Source organism: Pseudopipra pipra, chromosome 1, assembly GCF_036250125.1.
Source record: "Pseudopipra pipra isolate bDixPip1 chromosome 1, bDixPip1.hap1, whole genome shotgun sequence".
In the NCBI taxonomy this organism is placed as follows: Eukaryota; Metazoa; Chordata; class Aves; order Passeriformes; family Pipridae; genus Pseudopipra; species Pseudopipra pipra.
Genome location: NC_087549.1, coordinates 6286452 through 6306207, shown reverse-complemented (window position 1 = coordinate 6306207; position 19756 = coordinate 6286452). Strand labels below are relative to the sequence as shown.

Below are 19756 nucleotides of genomic sequence, written 5' to 3'. Positions count from 1 at the left end.
AGGTCTCAAAGGAGTTTGAGGGGCTGGTACAGTCTTACCCCAAACTCTATCTCTCAGCTGCTGGCTCTCTTTCTCCCGTCTCTGTCTTCCAGGAGTCTTCTCTGCGGTGCTGCATGTTGTTTCTGCTGCTCCTCCAGTTCAAGTCCTTATCAGTCCTGGCTCTCTGCCACCGTTTCTCTGGTCAGTGCCTGCTGCTGTTCTGCGCCCATGGAGAAAACATTCTCCCGGCATAACTACAGGCACCTAGCCCAGCTTTATGCTGTTCCAGGTCCCTGCAGCCACCCAGCCAGGGGCTGGGAGGCCCCAGAGGGCCCAAGGGGCTTAGAGCCCCTTCCTTGTGGCTCACAACATGGCCACCTCTCCTACAACAACCAAAACTACAACTCATTTCTTCCGGTCTGGTTGTGATATGTTTACATTTCTGCAGGAGCGCCCATTGGGCAAAACTTCAAAACTTCTAAGGGTTTCCACCCCTTGGGGTCTACCACTTCTCTTAGCCTCTGGGGGAAAACAAAATTCAAACCACGACAGCTATATAAAGCATCATTAAGACCTAATTCATTTAATACACTCATTTCGAAACTTAACCTGAAAATGAGTACTAGGTCAAAGACTATACTTCAGCTTCACATCTTCTTACATTTTTATATGGGACTTGGTGCACCAGTACTTCAAAAAAAGCTGCCAATCACCAAATTGTACTTTGAAATGAAAACATGCTGGATTGATCAAGTGAATCTGTTTAGGGACTTCCTCTATCAAATTATACAACGCATGAAAAGGGAGATCACAATGATGATGGTGGGCAGGCAGGGTTGGCTTATGAATATTTGTGCAGTTCTCTGAAAGTTTGATCATAGCAAAGCTAGAGAATAGTAGAATCATAGAACCATTTAGGTTGAAAAAGATCTCTAAAACCATTGAATCCCATCGTTAACCCAGCACTGCCAAATTCATCACTAGACTATGTCCCAAAGTGCCACATCTACACATCTCCATGGATGGAGACTCAATGACTTCCCTGGGCAGCCTCTTCCAATGCTTGACCACCCAGTGCAGATCAAGTGAAGATACCACAGCTGGCAAAGAGCACCGTTAGGATATACATTCAAATACTTAAAAAAGTACATTTGAAACTTTTTCAAACTGTTTAGAAGTTCAGAGGCTGAAAGTGCTGAAAATTTGTCTAAATGCAGAGGTGAAAACAGAGACTAGATTTCCTCCTTTTCAGTCTATTATACCATGTTCTGCTCATTGAACTAGTCCTTGGCTCTCTATTTCCAGCTGGGAGGGTTTGCAAATCTGGAAATAAAGTGTAGTACCATTTTAGAAAGACCCATGTGGGTGGGGAGTTCAAAGTCCTTTCATAAATCTCTTTCCTGGCCTACTAAATATGTTCCTTGCTTGATGTAATATATAGATATAGGTATATAGATATAGATATGGATAGATATCTGGCTTTCTAGTTTTGCACCCAGTAGAATGTGAATGTGACACGAAATTACCACTGTATAGGCCATTTTCTTTTTCCACTTTCAGAGTAAAGTGATAGACACTTTATCTCTAGAGATGATCTCTCCCAGAACTACCACACTATCAGAGTTCAAAAGCTTTTTTTTGTCTCTTTTCAACAGGAAAACTACAATTCTGGCAAATTAGATTCAATAGTAATTTCAGCTGACATATATTGTTGTCATCCTTTAAGGAAAATAGATAAGAAAATGCAAAATCCTTAGAAAATTGTCCCAAATTACAAGCTCAAGGAAAAAAAACCAAATCCTCTGGCTGAAAGTTAAATTCTTGTCTCAGTTTCATATGTTTGGTTTCTCTGAGAGAGACTCTGAAAGCAAATTATGTCACTCCTCTAGTTTCCACTTACTCCTCTAGTTTCCACTTCTTCATTTGGAAAAATGTAAGGAGTTTGTATCATCATAAGCAATTAACATTTTTACGTAATTGGTTTGATGGATGAGTTTTCCAAATGTGATTGTGAGCATCCCTTTGAAAAAACAAAAGCATGCCAGAAAATTAAAATACCTAGAAGTCACAACCTGTGTGTTAAAGTCTAGACCATGTGAATTATAAAATTGTAAAAGTTGAACATCGATTCTGCTTTGGTGATCATCTGCATAGTCTAGTTATTTACACCAGTGTGATGTAAATTAATACCCGTGTAATGAAATACCTTCATTTTGATTCAGCAGAATTAACACTGGTTTTAAACGGTCTAAAATCCTCTTGTTCAGAGAGTGATGCAAAGACAGGAGGAAAATTTTCACAGTTTGTGATCTATAAAACTAGTTTTTACCTTAAGCTTTTTCATAGGTACATTTTTTTTTCCGTCATGTGCATTGATTTTGCAGCAGATCTGATGGGAATATGCAAAGTTGGATAAGTTGAGCAGAGAAGAAGCCATTTTCACTGTCTCTTTTCAGTTCTCAGTGTTGATTTCCCTTGCAACAGAAAAAGATGAAATTTTCAGAGCCAAGAGGATTTTGTCAAAAACATATGTTTGGGTTCTAGTTCACTGTACCTCAATCTGAATCACACAGGCAGGGTCTTGAAGCCAAATTTTTCAGTCCCGGCTGATCACCCTGCTTGCTCCAGATCTTACTTTCCTGATACATCTTTCTCCCACTCAGTGCATACAAAGACATATACAGAAATCTGCGTGTGAACAATATCTATCTTTATATGTTTATAAATATATATATATGTGTGTATATATATACACATATAAATAGGCATATTTTTCCCCTGGAAGCTCTGTGCAAACCAAAGCAGTGAAGGAGTAACAGAATTATTTCTGATATTTTTAGTTACAAATAAACCCCAACAGCTTAACAGAAGGAAAAAACCCAACACTTTTATTTGTAATTTTTTTTATTGTATTTTTCAATTTTGGAAGTTCATAATACCAGCAAGTTTTCTTCTCAGTGCATATGGATTCCTCATGTTCACATCACCTCAACTATAGATAATGTCAGCTCCAAGTAAAAGGCTGTCTCATCCTCATGGATGATGGATTTTCATGTTTTCCTCATGTCTCAGTTGTTCTATGGCAATTTGGCCTGCCAAGGCACAAGGATTACAATACTTCAAAAATACTAAATGGAGCATGCTACCACAGTACGTATCCACAGCCGCTCTGCTGTACACTGCCTTTTGTTAGAAAATGAATGAAGGTCAAGGTCTTGCATGTTCTTTTCAAAGTATTCCAGCACTTGGCTTAGGATACTTAAGGAAAAAACATCACCTAAATCTCTGAGATGAAGAATTTGGTTGACAGTTTTAGTCCCTTGACACAAGGAGCTGTCTGCAGGTACAGGAGAGCAAATGAGAGAAAAATGGAATATTTTCAGGGGGCAGTCCAAGGCTGCAAAGTATTTCACTTCAGAAACTTGGAACTGTCATAAGTGTCACCACTTCTCACTCTAAGTGCTTTCTCTAACAATACCTAGCAATATGCATCTGAAGAAAGGGAGAGCACAAAGCAAAATAAGTCCCATCATTACAGGTACTTCTCTCTCAGGAGGTGGCAGAGAAGAAAATCAACAGCCGAGAGTTGTTAGTCATATTCAAAACACTGTGGAAAATCTTTGGATACTAGAAAGATTGTCTGAAAGAATAAGAGTAAGAATAAAATAAGAATAAGAACATGGTCAGAATAGAAAAGAATAGAATAGAACTTTCAGGCAGAGTTTAATTAAACTGTTTAATTGAATCCATGGTAAAGGTACTATCTCATGTGCAGGAAGACAAACATTCTATTTTTTGTACGTAAACCCTCGTACCTCAAGGCAAAACATGCACTGGCAGCACTCCATGATAGGTGATTTCATTGATATTGTTCAGTATTTTCTTGTGTTCTCCAGTCAGTCCATGTGCAGTGACCTGTAATCACATACATTATTCTCACATTATAATTTCTTTGAAGTGAGATTACATTTTTTAGGTGCTTGTACGATGTCCAGTTTAATAAGCTTTTGTTTCTACAGTGAAATTATTCAGTTCTACCGCAAGAATTGTGGCTGCTAAAAGCTGTCAACACACATTTTGTGTTCTTTTGCTGTAGTATATAAAAGGCAGAGAGTTGAACAAGGTCACTATAGAGTTCAGTAGGACTCGGGTGTGACCTGTCCAGATCGAAAACATTTACCTCCTCCTATCTGAAATAATTGTGGACTGCCTGCTGATGTAGCTCCAGTACTGTCTCTGGCTGTTAACAAATACAAGAATCATTGCCTTATTCCTTGTCTACTTTTTCAGTATTTGTTTCAGAGCTTTTTTCCCTTGTTTTCTCTCTGACTAATGAGCCACTCTTCTCGTACTCCTTCGCCAGAGTGCATTTCTAGTGTTTTCCCCCCATTTTAAACACAGTAGTTATGACAGTGAGAATATTTTTTTAATTCTATTGCAATTTCATTGCGCATAGACACAGACATTTTTTTCTGACAGCTCTGAAATGACTAACATTGCAAGTCTGCCTGAGAGGAAAAGGAGGGAAGGAGGGAAATTTAGAGTCACTTAGCTTGCTGCTTGACTTTTCATTCAGTTTTTCTGATGTTTGTTGCTTTGCCAGATAGATGTCAGATTCAAGAAAACTAAACATAGTGAAAAGTATTTTTATGAGCAAGTTTTTTGTTTGTCTTCAACACCACAACACTGGTCTGCTCTCACAGTATGAAAAGAAAAAGTAAGAAACAAAATAACTTATCAAATCCCAAATATTTCACTCAATAAACTTATTTCCTGAAGAAAAACTGAGGAAATAAATATAGTGCTGAGAATGTACATATTGTTTTCTGTGCTCCCACTGCCCTTCTCAATCTGTAAGGTAAACTCCAACGCTGAGGCACAGCAATAGCATAGAAAGAATGAAAGGCCACTCTTTGGCAGTACATGCACCCAGTCCTCCCTACAAGTACAATGGTGAAGCACAGAAAGCACAGAGAGTTCATAAGAGATTGCAGTGAAGCAAGCATGTAAGAGGTAGAGAAATAAAAGTGTGATGGAAGACAAGCAGACACTAAAGGTAGTCATGAAGTGGTAAGAGTAAAGAGAATATAGGACCAATTATAGAATCACAGAATCAGAGAATATGCCAAGTTGGAAGGGACCCACAAGGATCAGCAGCTGGCCCTGCACAGGACCGTCCCCAAGAGTCACACCATGTGCCCGAGAGTGTCATCCAAACGCTTCTTGAGATTTGTCAGGCTTGGTGCTGTGACCACTGCCCTGGGGAGTCCTCTGACACAACTTCAGGCCATTCCCTCACATCCTGTCACTGGTCACCACAGAGAAGAGACCAGTGCCTGCCCCTCCTCCCTCACGAGGAAGTTGTAACTGCAATGAGGTCTGTCCTAGTTAGGACAGCTGAGACCAGTTCGTCACTGGATGGGTGTAACTCAAAACTGTGTATTCTATAGCCTTCCATGACATTTCCCAGAAACTGTTATCAATGAACCATTTACACTATCTGCACATAGAGCCTGACTCCTCAGGCTATAAACTAGGTGCTAAGAGGCCTGCAAGATAGGAGTTGCTCTTGTCCTCACACCCATTAAGGAACCCCCCGCCCTGAGGTAGGTACTGACCATTCCTGCCTGAACTGGAGGATATATAATCTTGGAGTCTTGGGACCTTTTTAACCACTCATGGGATCCAGAGGAAGACTGAAGATCACCACTCTCAACCAGACTGCAGACCACCACTCTCGACTGGACTGCAATCACCACTTTTCAACCAGACAGCAATCATCACTCTTGACCAGACTGCAATCACCACTCTTGACCAGACTGCAACAGCACTCTCACCAACAGGTTTTCCCCTCTCCTTTTCCTTTGGACTCAGGGGGCCCAAAGAACACCACTCTGTTCATGCCCCAGGGTGCTGGGTTATATATTTCGGTTTTGTGGGTTAAAACCAATTGTTTGTCTGCATAATCGTACTTATTGTATTGTTTTATTAAATTGTTATTCTGACTTATAATCTCTCTTTTGAGTTGAGTTCATTTCCCCTGCTGGTTTACCTCTAAACCAGCACAAGGTCTCCCCTCAGTCTCCTCTTCTCTGGGCTGCACAAGCCAAGTGTCCTCAGCTGCCCCTCACACGGCTTCCCCCCAAGGCCCTTCTTTGTTGCCCTCCTTTGGACACTCTCTAATGGCTTAATATCTTTCTTATATCATGGTGCCCAAGGCTGCCACAATATTCCAGGTGAGGTTGCCCCAGTGCAGAGCAGAGCAGGACAATCCCCTCCCTCACCCGGTTGACGATGTTTTACCTGATGCCCCCCCCCGACATGGTTGGCCCTCCTTGCTGCCAGGGCACTGCTGACTCATGTTCAACTTGCCATCAACCAGGATCCTCAGGTCCCTTTCCATGGCGCTACTTTCCAGCATTTTTGTGTTGGAGCAAAGCAATACACTTGTCACGCATTCTTTACCATCTGTTTTGCTGTGTTTGAATGAGGAATCTTTTGTTTTCTAGACTTTATTCAGAACAATTAGTATCAAAAAAGAACACAAGTGTGTCCTGTTTAAGTTTGCTAAGTATATGCAATCTTGGGAGGCCCAGTTGCATAACAACTGCTTCAGTCATTACCTTTTTTCTCTTTTGTCAGCTATCAAATAGGTGTATTTGGATTTTGACAAGATGTCAGTGGGGTACAAATGTAGCAGGTAACAGAAAACATGTAATAAATAATTTAAAATTGTGAATGACCCTTTTTTTTTAGCAGAAACTGCACATTAAGTGTTCTGTGATATGCAAATTTACTTGTCATAAGTTATCATGTGTAGTGCTCAGCTGTCTGTAAATCATGCATTCCAATCGATGCTCTGAAGAAATGGAAAACTGGCCTGTAAATTTCTTATACCTAAAAACTACCCTGAAGCCCACTTTACAGCTGCTGTGACACTGTCATCTTGTACGGAAGATACTACTGAGAGTCACCCAAGAGGGAAGAGACTGTCCAGGAATCATATGTCCTTGTATTTCCAGGCTTTAAAATTTACTGGGATGGTACTAATGCTATTTCACACTGAAAGAAGAAAAACAAAAGCAGTTAATGAACAAATCTTGGTGAATATCAGAAAAAGATAGAGGCTGCTTTACACTGCTTTACATATAGAATTTTGAAATCTAATACCATTGGAATATTTGAAATGGAATGGCTATCTTATTATTTTCTAGTGTGTTTTGGTTCCAGAGCCGTTTCATGGAAGGTAAGGTAGACTTGCAGAGTACCCATGAAAATATCCACAAAAATGCTCTCTGTGCTCAGAGCATGACTGAGCTTTTGCTTTTTCAGACAAAATCTTTCAGGGTACCTCCATTTCTTAGTTGTGCTTGCCTGGGTGTGTTACCATGGTGATTAGGAGAGACTGGGAATTAACTTCAGTTTATGATTATTGTGGAACATTCATATGTGAGCTGATGAGCTGTATTTCAGAACCAGACCTTGAAAAGAAATTAACCAACAGGGGATTAGCAGCTTTTCCATCGTGAAAAATAAAGAGCAACCTAGATTAAAGAAGGTCAGATTCGTAACTGATGGATTGAACCATTAGGGATTTCACTCAAGTCACACCTCTTTAAATCACCCAGAAATCCATCTCACTATGCTGTTAATTTTCCGCCAAAAAGCAATTGGATATGTAAACACCATGAAAATGAAACAGAAAAGCCAGTTAAACAAACCAGCCGCCAAGTCGTGTGTCTTCTGCCAATGACCGCTATCCTGCAACACCCTGGTCTGTCAATGAAAATATTCCCTTTGCTGTTCCACAGTTACAATTGCCATTTCACTCTTACAAGAGTGGATAACAATGACAACAATGACACTCCCTGGTTAAACCTAGAGAAGAGAGATTCCTCCTTACTGGAAGTAAAATATCAGGAGTCTTCTTATTATAGAGCATGTTCTTACTATAGAGCTATTGTCAGAGCTTCTTATTATAATCACACATTTTCCTGTTCATTATACGTTTGTTGCTCCATTGACAACTGAAAGAATTTTTAACAGTATCCTTGTAAACAGAGGTGAACACTGACATGAAAAAATGCCTATTTATAGAAAGGGTAGAAAATTTAAAGTGAGAAATACCATAGCATGACTGGGTTTCAATCTTGGCTGACTGCCAGATGCCCACCCAGCCGCTCTCCTACTCCTCCCACTCAGCTGGACAGCTTTGACCAGTGATGGGTCTGCTGGAGCCGAGTGGAGCTAGTTCTGTGTGACATGGCAGCAGCTCCTGTTCTCACGGAAGCTATCTCAGTTTATGATGAGTGTTCACCTCATCTCTTACTCATCTCTTACTACTTACACAGGAAAGATCCCAAGATAGATACCTATGCTACTCTACTTGTAACCATTCTCTAGGTGGAACATGGTCCCTTAACAACTATCCTCTGAGATAAAGCCCCTCACTGATGTTTTGTCTATCTGATTGTCCAGATATGTTCACTTGAATAGCAGAAAATCTGAGAAACAGTATCAAAACCTTTCTAAAAACCAAGGCAAATGATGTCCACCACACCTCTCTCAGCCACAAACAGGCAGCTTATCACAGGAAGCAATCTGGCTGGTCATGCAAGATTTACCCATGATAAATTCATGCTAATTGTTACAAATCACTTCTGTTTTTATGTGCCCAGAAATGTGTTTCAAAAAGATTCACTCATCAATTTTCCCTGGGCCTTTAGTCTTCTGGATTATCACCTTTTGAAAATTGGTGTGATAGGTGCTTTTCTGCAATCAGGAATCTTCCCAAATCTCCACAGTCTAGTGAAGATGACAGAGAGTGGTTTTCAAGGACATTGACCAGGTCTTTCAGCAGCCTTGGATGTAGTTTCTTGGATCCTACAGTTTTATAGGGTTTGAGTTCTTTCTAGAAATCTCTGAAAGGACTTTATTTCTCTTAAATTCTTCCTCCTTCAGCCCCATTTTCCCCCACCTTTTCTGTTTTGACATTAAAAATAAAAAGCCACAGCTGGGCTTAAAAATATTCTTAAATTAATAACAAATGGTATAATTCCTCTTTTCCATTGCCGCAGCCAGAAAAAATAGTTTAAATTGATTGTAATCTGATACTTATTTGATTGTTCTATTTCAATAATCAGGATACTTGAACTATGATTCATATGCACTGCTCTGTTTTTAAGTACACTTGAGGAAGTAAAGAATTCAGACCTTGGTTCTTCAAGGCTGAATGCATCACACAAAAGCCAAAAGGTTCCACTTTCACAAATCTCAGCAATGACTGGGAATCTTACTAATTTATCAAATATAAGATTAAATTGATTTTTGATGAGATGCATAGAACCAAGCTTTCAAGCAATCTGTGGAATCACAGAAAGCAATATATATGTTATTAGGAAAAAATTTCGAATATGAGGCTGGTATTACTTGTGCTTGACCATGAGCAAAGTTCAGAGGCCAATAGCAAAAATATTTCTTGATCTGTAAAACACAGCATTAAGTGAAGGAAAAGAGAAGTAAAAGTGCAAGCTGTTCTATTTATCAGAGTGAAATATAAGAAGCAAAGACTACCTTGGGAGGTTAAAATAGGTGGTCAGTTTCCACAGGGTGTGTTATAGAAGGGATAGTCTTCCTTGGCATAGTTTTGGGATCTGTGATTCACATCAGTGAAAATCAAGTTGGCACACTAGAAAAAATCAAGGTTTTACTGTGGGATGAAGGAAATAGTTCTAGGATAAAAATAGAGGGACTAGTATGTTTCTACTGATAGTTCAACCCCAGCTGGGAAGTCACACCACACAGCCACCCATTCATTTCCCTCCGGTGGGGTGGGGGGGAGAATCAGAAAGGTAAAAGTGAGAAAACTCATGGGTTGAGATAAAGAGAGTTTAATAGGTAAATCAAAAGCTGTGCATATTAAATAAAGCCAAATAAAGAATTAACTCGCTACTTCCCATGGGCAGGCAGGTGTTCAGCCATCTCCATGACGTCAGGGATCCATCACATGTAACAGAGATTTGGGAAGACAAAGGCCATTGCTCCAAACATCCCCCCCTTGCTTCTTTTCCCCCAGTATTATATGCTGAGCATGATGCCACGTGGTCTGGAATATCCCATGGGTCAGTCCCAGCTGTGTTTCCTCTCAACTTCTTGTGCACCCCCAGCCTCCTCACTAGAGGGGTGTGGTGAAGCACAGAAAAAAGCCTCAGTGCTGTGTAAGCACTGCTGACAAAAACATCCCTGAATAACCAACACTGTTTTCAACACAAATCCAAAGCACAGGCCCATACTAGCTGCTGGGAACCAAATTAACTCTATCCCAAACAAAACCAGTATGCTGTATCATGGGTAGTACATTTCTATATTCCACACTATGGTCTGTGTGTGACCTGGCCACTTTTGCTGACCCATCTTTCTGATCTGTCTGGTCCTGTGTGCTCTGCATCACAGCCATTAGAGATAATGCAGGTGGAAACAGTCAGTGGAAATGGAGATACTAGACTAGAGAAATAAAATTAAACTGTTCTTTCTTCCTCCCTCCATCTTTTATTTATAATAGCAACCTAGATCAATGGGATGGCATGTGAAAGTCTCATGTTATAGGAATGGTGAAAATCCTGAAGGAATCCAGCAGGTACAGGCAGAGTACCTGGAAATTATTATAATCAAAAATGTAAATTTCTGAATTTTTGAGAATATGAGGGGATAATGTCCTGGACAAAGCCTGTGGGTATTTTTCTATGCGCTAATTCAAGACTTTGTCTCTAGTTTGTACTTTGTCTTCTTCAGGTCTCTGGTATTTATCTAGAGAGAAGAGCACCAGTGGAAAGTCACAACTCTGTTGAATCAGATCAAAGATCTGTTTGTCTGAAATGTTCTTTACCAGCAGCAAATGCCTACAGAAGTGCATAAGAACAGAGGAAATGTATGTGGCATCTTCAATTCTCACTCCCGCATTATATATACCTTCCCAGCTTCCAGAAATCTGTGGATGATTGATGAATGAATACATATAAGAAGAGATCTGTTACATATGGATGTGCTTGACTGCAAGTAATCTTCACAACTTAGGTTTCTGGAGATTTTGGAAACATTTCTTAAAATGAGAAAAAAAAACAAATGTGCAACTCATCCCATTTCATGAATGAAATTTTGAAGACGATTTCATGTTTCAAACAAGGTATTTTTCTTAGCATTTTAAAATGTTTTGCTTAAGTAATTATCTTTTATAGGTTTTAACCATCAAGAAGACTATAAATTTTGTTGGTTTTTTTTAGAATTATTAAGAAAATAAAAGCTTTTGAATAAGATGAGTGCTCTTAGCTTTTCAAACATTTTTTTATTTAATTTTCAACCAGAGAACTTAATTGAAAGGACCTTTTCAGATGAAATGTCTTGGATAGAAAAAGTGGTGGTTTTTGAGGAGTGAGTGTTTTGGGATTTTTTTAAAATTCTTGATAAGGATGCATGTCCTGCAGACTCACTACTTAAATATTGCATGCTTCCTTGCCCCCAGAAAAACTAATGCCAGAGAAAAAGGAGAATTGGTAGGAATATGGATGAACATGGAAGAAGGGCTGATAAGGAGTGGAAAATTACTTTGAGGAGGAAAAGCAGAAAAGATAAATTGCAGAGTAATGTAATACTCCTCATATAAAAATCACAATGCAATAAGATTGAATTATGAGGAAGATATGATTATGTTGTTAAAGAATAAACATCATTATGCAAACTACTAAAGAGAGAAAAAAATTATATTGGACTATTAAACTAGATTCTGTCAACAATAAGTGGGGGTAATAAAAAAATATTAATTTAGAATTCCTAATGTAGTACTTTTTACATAATGTTACTTTTTAAACAAAAATACTTCACACTCTTCTTTCCTTTTCCTGTCCAACCCTAAGACATGAGAGACCATTATTATTGAAAAAATAAGAGGTTTTAAATTCTTGAAAACTACATTCTTTAATAATGGATTCTATGTAAAGGCATAGAAAAAGTCAAACATGATTTTTTAATATAGAAGTTAGCAAAATTTAGAGGAAGAGATGATCAACAAAAGCAATTATAAAAGCATGACACTCATGGAAAACACAGACAGACAAACTAACAGAAGGAGTCTGGCTTCTCTCTCAGACTGTCTCCCTTGTGTTTTCCAAGGGAAGTTTTTTATCACTTCTGCAATTTGAAGTATAAGAAAAATAAAAAATAAAAAAAATCATACCAGTTGAATTCTTTGTGGTCCTTCATTCCAAGTCACCCTCCTGTCCTTTACATACCTTTCTGTGGGATTTGTCAGGCACTTACTGAAAACTGTTATTTAAGTGCACTGTTAGTGCAGCTCCTTTCATTTTCTTTTTTAACTCCCTGTAGTTTCAAGACCATATGTTCTTTGACATTCTTTTTAATTAGTGACAGATGGATGAAAGAATTTTAGATCTTAGACTGAATTTCTTGCTGTTGTGATTTTTTTTTTTTAATGAGACTTTTAACACACTATTCATTTCTTAAAATACTTCTACTTTTTTTTTGATGTCTTCTCCCCTCTCTGCTCTATCAGCACCTCTGTTTTGTTTTCAGGAAGTAACAAGGAAAAGAAAGGACTATTTATTTGAACTGTGGAATTTTTTTCATCCTGTATTCCATGAAAGCCGATGATGCTGTAGGCCTAGTCTGCTTCTTATTCTATTTAATATTCTCAGGATTTCTGGAAGAAAAGTCTGGCATTCAACTAAGTGAATTACAAAACAATTATAAAGAGTGTGATAATTTATTTTAAAAGCATGTCCAGGAGACAAAACACAGCAAAACACCACCACCAAAAATGCAAAACAAAGACTAAGGCAGTCTCTCTAGTATAATACGACAACCATAAATTCATATTGCCTTTTACTTTAGGACTACAAGAATGTTCCTTTTATGTCTGTCATTCACAGACCTTGTGTTTTCTTGGTTAGTGCTTTTTTTTGATGTGTGTCTTTTCCCCCTGCTCACTCCCTCTCCACTGCTGTGAGTAACAAAGCCCACTGGGCATTTAAGGTCTTTATAAATTACTTGCAATAGTTGCTCTTCCTTTTGCTCATTAAATAGTACCTTGCTTCCAGTGAATATGGTACTGCAAGCACTGCGATTTTACAGGCATTTTCAGCACATCAGTTCTATCTCCTGCCAAATAAGTTAAAAAAAATAAATTAGCACTTAGTCCCTTGTTTGATCTATTAATCCTCTAAAATTTATTTCTTATAGGAAAAAAAAACAATAAAGAAGACCTAGTTTTATACTTAGAATGTGATTAGTAATGACAAGTAAAGAGAATGGAATTTTAATCTTTGGCAACAGAGTAAGTGCTGTTAGTGTTGAAAAGAGAAGGTTGCATGGAGACCTCAGAGCAATCTTCCAGTATCTGAAGGAGACCTACAGGGAAGCTGGAGAGGGACTCTTCGTCAGGAACAGTACAGTTGCTCACCACCCACTGATCGATACCCAGCCCATCACTGAACAGTGATCCAACAATTCCCAGACAATTCCCCCCAGTTTATATATTGAACATGATGTTCTATGGTGTGAAATACCCCTTTGGCCAGTTTGGCTCACCTGTTCTGGCCATGCCCCCTCATAGCTTCCTGTGCACCTGCTTGCTGGCAGAGCATGGGACACTGAAAAGTCCTTGATTTTGACTGAACACTACTTGGCAACAACCAGAACATCAGCATGTTGCCAATATCCAAAACACAGCACTGTACCAGCTACCAAGAAGAAAATTAACTCTATCTCAGCCCAAACCAGGACAGTACATATATCATTAAGGCATAACTTTGAGATATATCTACACAGTAATACCCTCCAAAGGTACTCAAACCTATGCAGACCTCCAAAATTATATTAAATTATTCAGAATCAGAACATTCAGAATGAAGGGATGGTGGTTAGTGTAGATCTTAAGAAACATCTTTTTCTTAAATAGATTGGGATGTTACTGACCAGAAACACACCCAAAATTGCTACATATGATAAAACAGATTGCACATATACATTGTATTATATATTACTTGGATAAAACTAGACATTAGCATCTCTTTGCCCTTCAAAGAGAACAAATAACGGTATCTTTCTTTGGTTGACCAGAAGAAACAGTAACAGAAGATAAATTTTACCATGATATTCTTTGGAGGATTAAACTCTTAGTATATGCATCTACCTACTTCTATCTTCTGTTAATCTACCTGCTGATTAATATACCTACTGTCTTTATTCATGTTTACCATTTTTCATCATGGCTATAGTCCTTTATTATGAGGAGAGAGATTGAATGTGTGCTTTAAATATTGCTTCAATTTCCTCTGTCAGAACCCCTACTAGGAGACAAGAAATAACATGCAAAGAAACATATTTATCCAACAGGACACACAGTGATTGGCATTTCTTATCCAGTCACCAGTATTGCTTAACTTACTATACTTTTTTCCTGAGTAAAAATCCTGAGAGATTGAAGAGGATAACGTACGTTGCATAAAAAGCCTTTCAGATCAATTCCTTGAGTACTTGCAAAGGAGAGAAAAAAAAGTTTTTTGTTGCTGAGCTGTTTTGGAAGAGCAGATTGGAGGCCTAGAGCTCAGCACAAACTGCTGCACCTGTAACTGTGAGACAGTGGCAAACAGCTGGTGATGATTAGTGCAGCAACAACTCATCCACCCAATATATTTCACTCTGATAAAGAAGAGAACGATGCAAAAAAGCATCACAGCCTACAGCCTTCACTTTTCTTGTCAAACCTTGGGGGGGGCAGCTTTTTAACAAAGGGATCTCAAGAGCAGAAATAGTGTGCTGTATATTTGTGTTTGCTCTCCCACTCTTAGTTAGGGCAAACTAAGAGAAAATGTAAAGAGGGAGCTGGCATCACTATCAAATTTTGCAAATTAAGCTCAAAAATATAATTTTACTATAAGGATCAAAAATTGAAAATACCTTTGTCATTATATACTGTTTACCACCCTAACAAAAATTGGTGGCTATACCATGTGCACACATTTTTCTGTGTCCGACTTGCTATTATTGTATCAAGCTACTTCTTGAAATAACCTATAAAGCAACACAAAAAATAATATACTGATGTCATATAACTTTTGGATCAAGGAGCTAGCAAGTCTTAGTTAAGCTTCAAGTCTAAGTTTCAAGCTCATCTCCTGAGAGCTGTTCAGTGCAAGCCAAGATGGATACCTCAGTGATACCAGATGAATCACTGTCTGGTAATGAACTGGTAATACAGACTAAGTAAAGTGATCTCCCAGTCTTTTTCTCAACCTACAAGCTTTTCCAGTTTTTTTGTCCCCTTGCTCTGCTAAGGAGGAGTGAGAGAAAGGCAGCCCACCAAATTCACCCCGTGGTAAGAAGCTACTACTGTTCCCTGATGGAACAAAACCTCCCCATTTATTAGTCCAAATATTGATGTCCATTTAGGATGGGATTAGGAAAATAAACAATCCCAGATCTTGCACAACTTAACCCATATGTTCTGGAGTCCTTTCTGAATAAAAACCTGCAGTACTTGGATTATTATTGGTTCTCCAGCCAGGTTGTTTGGTGTCTCAGAACTTTTTACACTAACTTATGGTCACGATGTCTGCAGTAGAGACCTAGTCTTTAGGGCGTCTGTAGAATTATTTCTTAGGTAAATACATTATGCTCATAAATTTAGGATGATAGCTTGCTTGAATAAAATGTATTTGCCTCCATAAAGGTCACAAAAGTAAGATAATGCTATTCTGGGATGGGAGTGGGAGGAAGAGGAGGAAGAAAATAAGGCAAGTTCACCAAAGAATCATAATTTATCAGAAGGTGATTTTGTGTAACACTTTCAGATCAAATGACAGTGCTGAGAACAAACGGAGTCAGAGACAATTTACTCACAGACATATAAACTCCACAGCTGCTGTGTACTGTGGTAGAGATGACACAGCCCAGGTGAGAATTCAGGTGGGTAGGTGTAGTGCGGTCGTGCTCTGTGTAGTCCTAGTAGCATTGTGGTAAAAGTAGGGTAGTGGGGTCCCCTGAGATTCCTTTCCAAATAACTGTGGACGTAGTCAGTTATAGAATTGAATAGAAAACACTAAATTCTTATTCAGCTCATTCAAATTCACTTCTAAAAATGGACTGTCACCAGCACTGATACTCAAAACATGCTCCCATCCCTTGCACCTTTCACAGTGATGGACACAGTGTTTACCTTCACTCTTCTTATAATAAACTGAATTCCCCCTTCTGTAGGGTTAGATGAAGTTCTCATGCTAAGGTCCTGTCAAATGGGCCTAATTTATGCTAATGGATAAAGTTTGCTAGTTCTTAATTCCTAATACAAATAAAATTCATAGATGATAGGCTTTGGTCCAGGATTGGACTCAGTCCTAAAAAAAAAAAGTGGTGATTTGACAATTTTCAGAGAAGTCCTTTGGATGGGTAAGTTTGACAGCTTTTTGTATTAGCACAAAATAAATAACAAAAAGGAATTTCTGAAGTCTCCATTTATAATATGAAGAAAGCTCTTGATCAGAGTTAGGTGAACAATTAATTCTTGAGTTCATGTCCAAACTGCAGTATTTTATTTCTAATGAATCAAAACCTCTGAATTTCCTGCTTCTAAATTAAATATGAGGCTCTAATGTTACATGAGAAAATCTGGGTAATTTTTCTCATCAGATTGTCTTTTACTTTGGGAAAGTGTTTGAATCACTCTGGTTTCCTGCACTAGAAAATTTAAAAAAAAATAAAAATTGGCAATTAAAGTGTTTGTGTTTAAAGAAGATCCACGAATAAGCCTGTGTAAGGCACAAAACAAAAGGCAAATCCAAAAAAACACATATGCAGTCAGTTAAATGATTTATAATATGATATTGTCTGAGTAGGTGTCTTAAACTGGAAGAATTTGCTACAGCAGTGGGTTTTTAACTACAGCTTAATAGGTTTATGAAAATGCATTGATTCTCTGATAGAAAAATAGCATAATAGATAAAATGATTGCATAAAAGACCTTGTAGCAGAATCCATGAAGTTCTGCGGTCTTTAGTAAAGGACCTTCAAGTGGAACTCAGATGAGGTTGTCAGACTCTGGATGGCTTCTTATTCCAGAATTCAAAGGCATCACAAGTTCCTCTTGCCAGCAGCTGAATTCAGCTGCATTCAGACAAGAATTTAGATGTGAATAAACCCATGCACTTATTGTAACTTGAATAAGATGTCAACATAAATAACCTTGGAAGGGATCAGCCACAGATATAATTCACTCTTTGTGCCTTAAATTTGTAGACTCAAAGGTGGTCTTTGGAAAGTTTTGATGCCCTGCTTAAGGTGTAATAAACTAGAACTTAGAAGAAATAAATTAAGGTGAAATTTTAAGATAAAATACAGATACAGAACAAGTGTGAAGGCACCTGTAGACATCATCAAGTGCTATTCCCTTCTTCAGAAATGGTTAAAGCAGGTTGTTCACATTTGTATCTCATTGGAGATTGAATGTCCCTAAGAATGGAGACTCCACAGCCTTCTCGTGCAGCCTGTTCCAGTGTCTTATCCAACTCATAGTTAAAAACTCTTTTTTTTCTTCTGTTTTAATGGAGTTCCCTATATTTCATTTTGTGCTCATTGCTTCTTGTCCTTTCATGCAGTATCACTGAGATCTTCCTTTCAGTTATGTCAATTATTTAAAGGGAATCAGATTTATTTTTGTCTGAATTCCTAAGTTCTTGATAAATGTTGAAGTCATTAATATAATTTAGTATTACAGTAACATCTAGAGGTATGAGCTGAGAATAGTTCTCTACATAATGTAATAAAGCCATTTTGTTACTGAGATGTAATAGTCTGCATAGGGAGGGAGAAAACAGAAAAAAAAGGAAAGAAAAAATATGAAACTAAAAAAAGGTTTTTGCTTAACTTGCATGATAGACAATTGTCAGAAATAGAGACAGATCTGTTTCTTTTCATTTCAGACAGACTGCAGTATTTTTGCTAGAAGCATCCACACTTCTGAAATGATTTAAATTTCAGACTGTATAATTCTGTGCTTTCCATGCTCTTCCTTAATTAGTCAACTTTTTTCTTTTCAGTGAATGTTTGCTTATTAATCTATTAATTATTTAAAACATCTTGTTTATATAAAAACCCTTTTATGAAATAAACTCAATTTATTTTTATTTAGAATATATTTATTTAATTATTAGGCTAGGTAATTAGTTTGCTTTCAGAATATAATCTTTCTTATATGTGAACAAGCTAAGAAGGCCTTGTGGAAGTGTGACTGCTTAATTATCTATGATTATGGGACACAGTGTTTATTTAAAAGTAAAGAACAAACAGGTTGCTACTTCAGTGATTTATGGGAAAGCAGAGCTGCAATAACTACATTGTTATCTTCTCACATGTACTTCTTTCCAAAATTAGATAGTAGGCTTTTATTTCAAGTACTTAGAGTTACCTTCATGAAGGTTTATCACACACTTCCTATAAAGACCTTTGAAATCACCACAGCAGAAACATATTGGTTTCCTTCTACCCACGTGCTAGTTTTACTCATATCTGTAGGACATCAGGTGAAATCCTGGCTCCAGCAATGCCAAGAGGCATTTGACTGACCCATTAGGTTGTGTGGCTGAACTCTGGTTGGTCATTCATCTCACTACACAGTAACAGTGACAATCATAACTAGTTTTGTAAACTCTTGACCATAAAATTATATCATATTAGCTATAAATGCCTTGAGGACCATAATTCATTGATATTTCTGCTGCTACTAAAAAACAAAAACCAACAAAACCAAACCAAACAAAACAATAAACAAACCAAACCAAACAAAAAAAAGAAAAAAACAAGCCCAGGGAAATTCAGTCTGTATTTTGGGTTAGTAATGAAATTTAAACATGGATGCTGATCAGCACCCCCTGAAGACAATGTTTATGTGCTACCAAAATAAAAGGGTAAATATTTTAGGAGAACATTAACACATCTTTTTACATTATTCAAATGAGAAGAAGGGTAACTTCTTACTAGAGACATTTGTGTTCAAATCCAAAGTCTGTAACATTGGAGTTGTCCTGAATTGCATTAGAAATTCAGCAAAAGAAAAAAAAAAACAACAACGATTTTCATTATTTATTGATATTTACTTTTTTGTTTTGTCATGCTTCTCATGCATAAACAGACTTTCCATTTCCACTACTGATATTCTGCTATATCCTTTTGTTTCAGGGTATGATGTAAATGTAATAGAAATTAGTTTATTTTACAGAATCTGTTGATTCAAAGAAAAGTGATAACTAGAAAATATCAACACATTCATTGGTTATGCTCTGTGAAAAAAACAATGCCTTAATATTGCTTAATCAAATTTATGGTTATTGATATCATCACCCATAGAAAGAAGAAACCAGGAGACAGTGGAAAATGGTTTTTTTTCACATGATTGAACATGAAGAAAAGCCTGAGTCCAATATCAGCCCAATATCCAGACAAATAGCAATAAAGTAACGGATGAAGAAGATAATTTAATATCCCAAGATGGTTCTGTTTAGTTCTTTTGGTATTAAACTGTTGATTTTTTTCACACAGATTTCAAATTTATAATGGTCTCATCCGATATTTCTTGTGCAGCAAGAAATATTTTCCCATAGATTTTTAATAAATGTAATATCCTCATTCTCTTCACTGGGTCCCTAATCTCTTTGCTCCTCAGTTTCCGTGATGCATATAATGTATAGCATTTATTATCTCACTGAAAGGTTTT

At 37.6% G+C, this 19756-nt stretch overlaps 2 long non-coding RNA genes across 2 annotated transcripts in view; one reads left to right on the top strand and one right to left on the bottom strand.

Moving 5' to 3' along the window:
• Nucleotides 1–19521, top strand: part of LOC135415890 (uncharacterized) — a 265366-nt gene extending 245845 nt beyond the window's left edge. The window contains exons 2-3 of the long non-coding RNA XR_010431336.1: nt 15843–15957; nt 19390–19521. This is a non-coding gene — a long non-coding RNA (uncharacterized LOC135415890). The remainder of the gene's footprint in view (nt 1–15842; nt 15958–19389) is intronic.
• On the bottom strand, nt 2925–8200 carry LOC135415831 (uncharacterized). The gene is made up of 3 exons (XR_010431290.1): nt 8107–8200; nt 3795–3894; nt 2925–3071 (listed from the first exon to the last, which is right to left on the bottom strand). It is a non-coding gene; the product is annotated as an uncharacterized LOC135415831 (long non-coding RNA).
• Nucleotides 19522–19756: the final 235 nt, after the last annotated feature.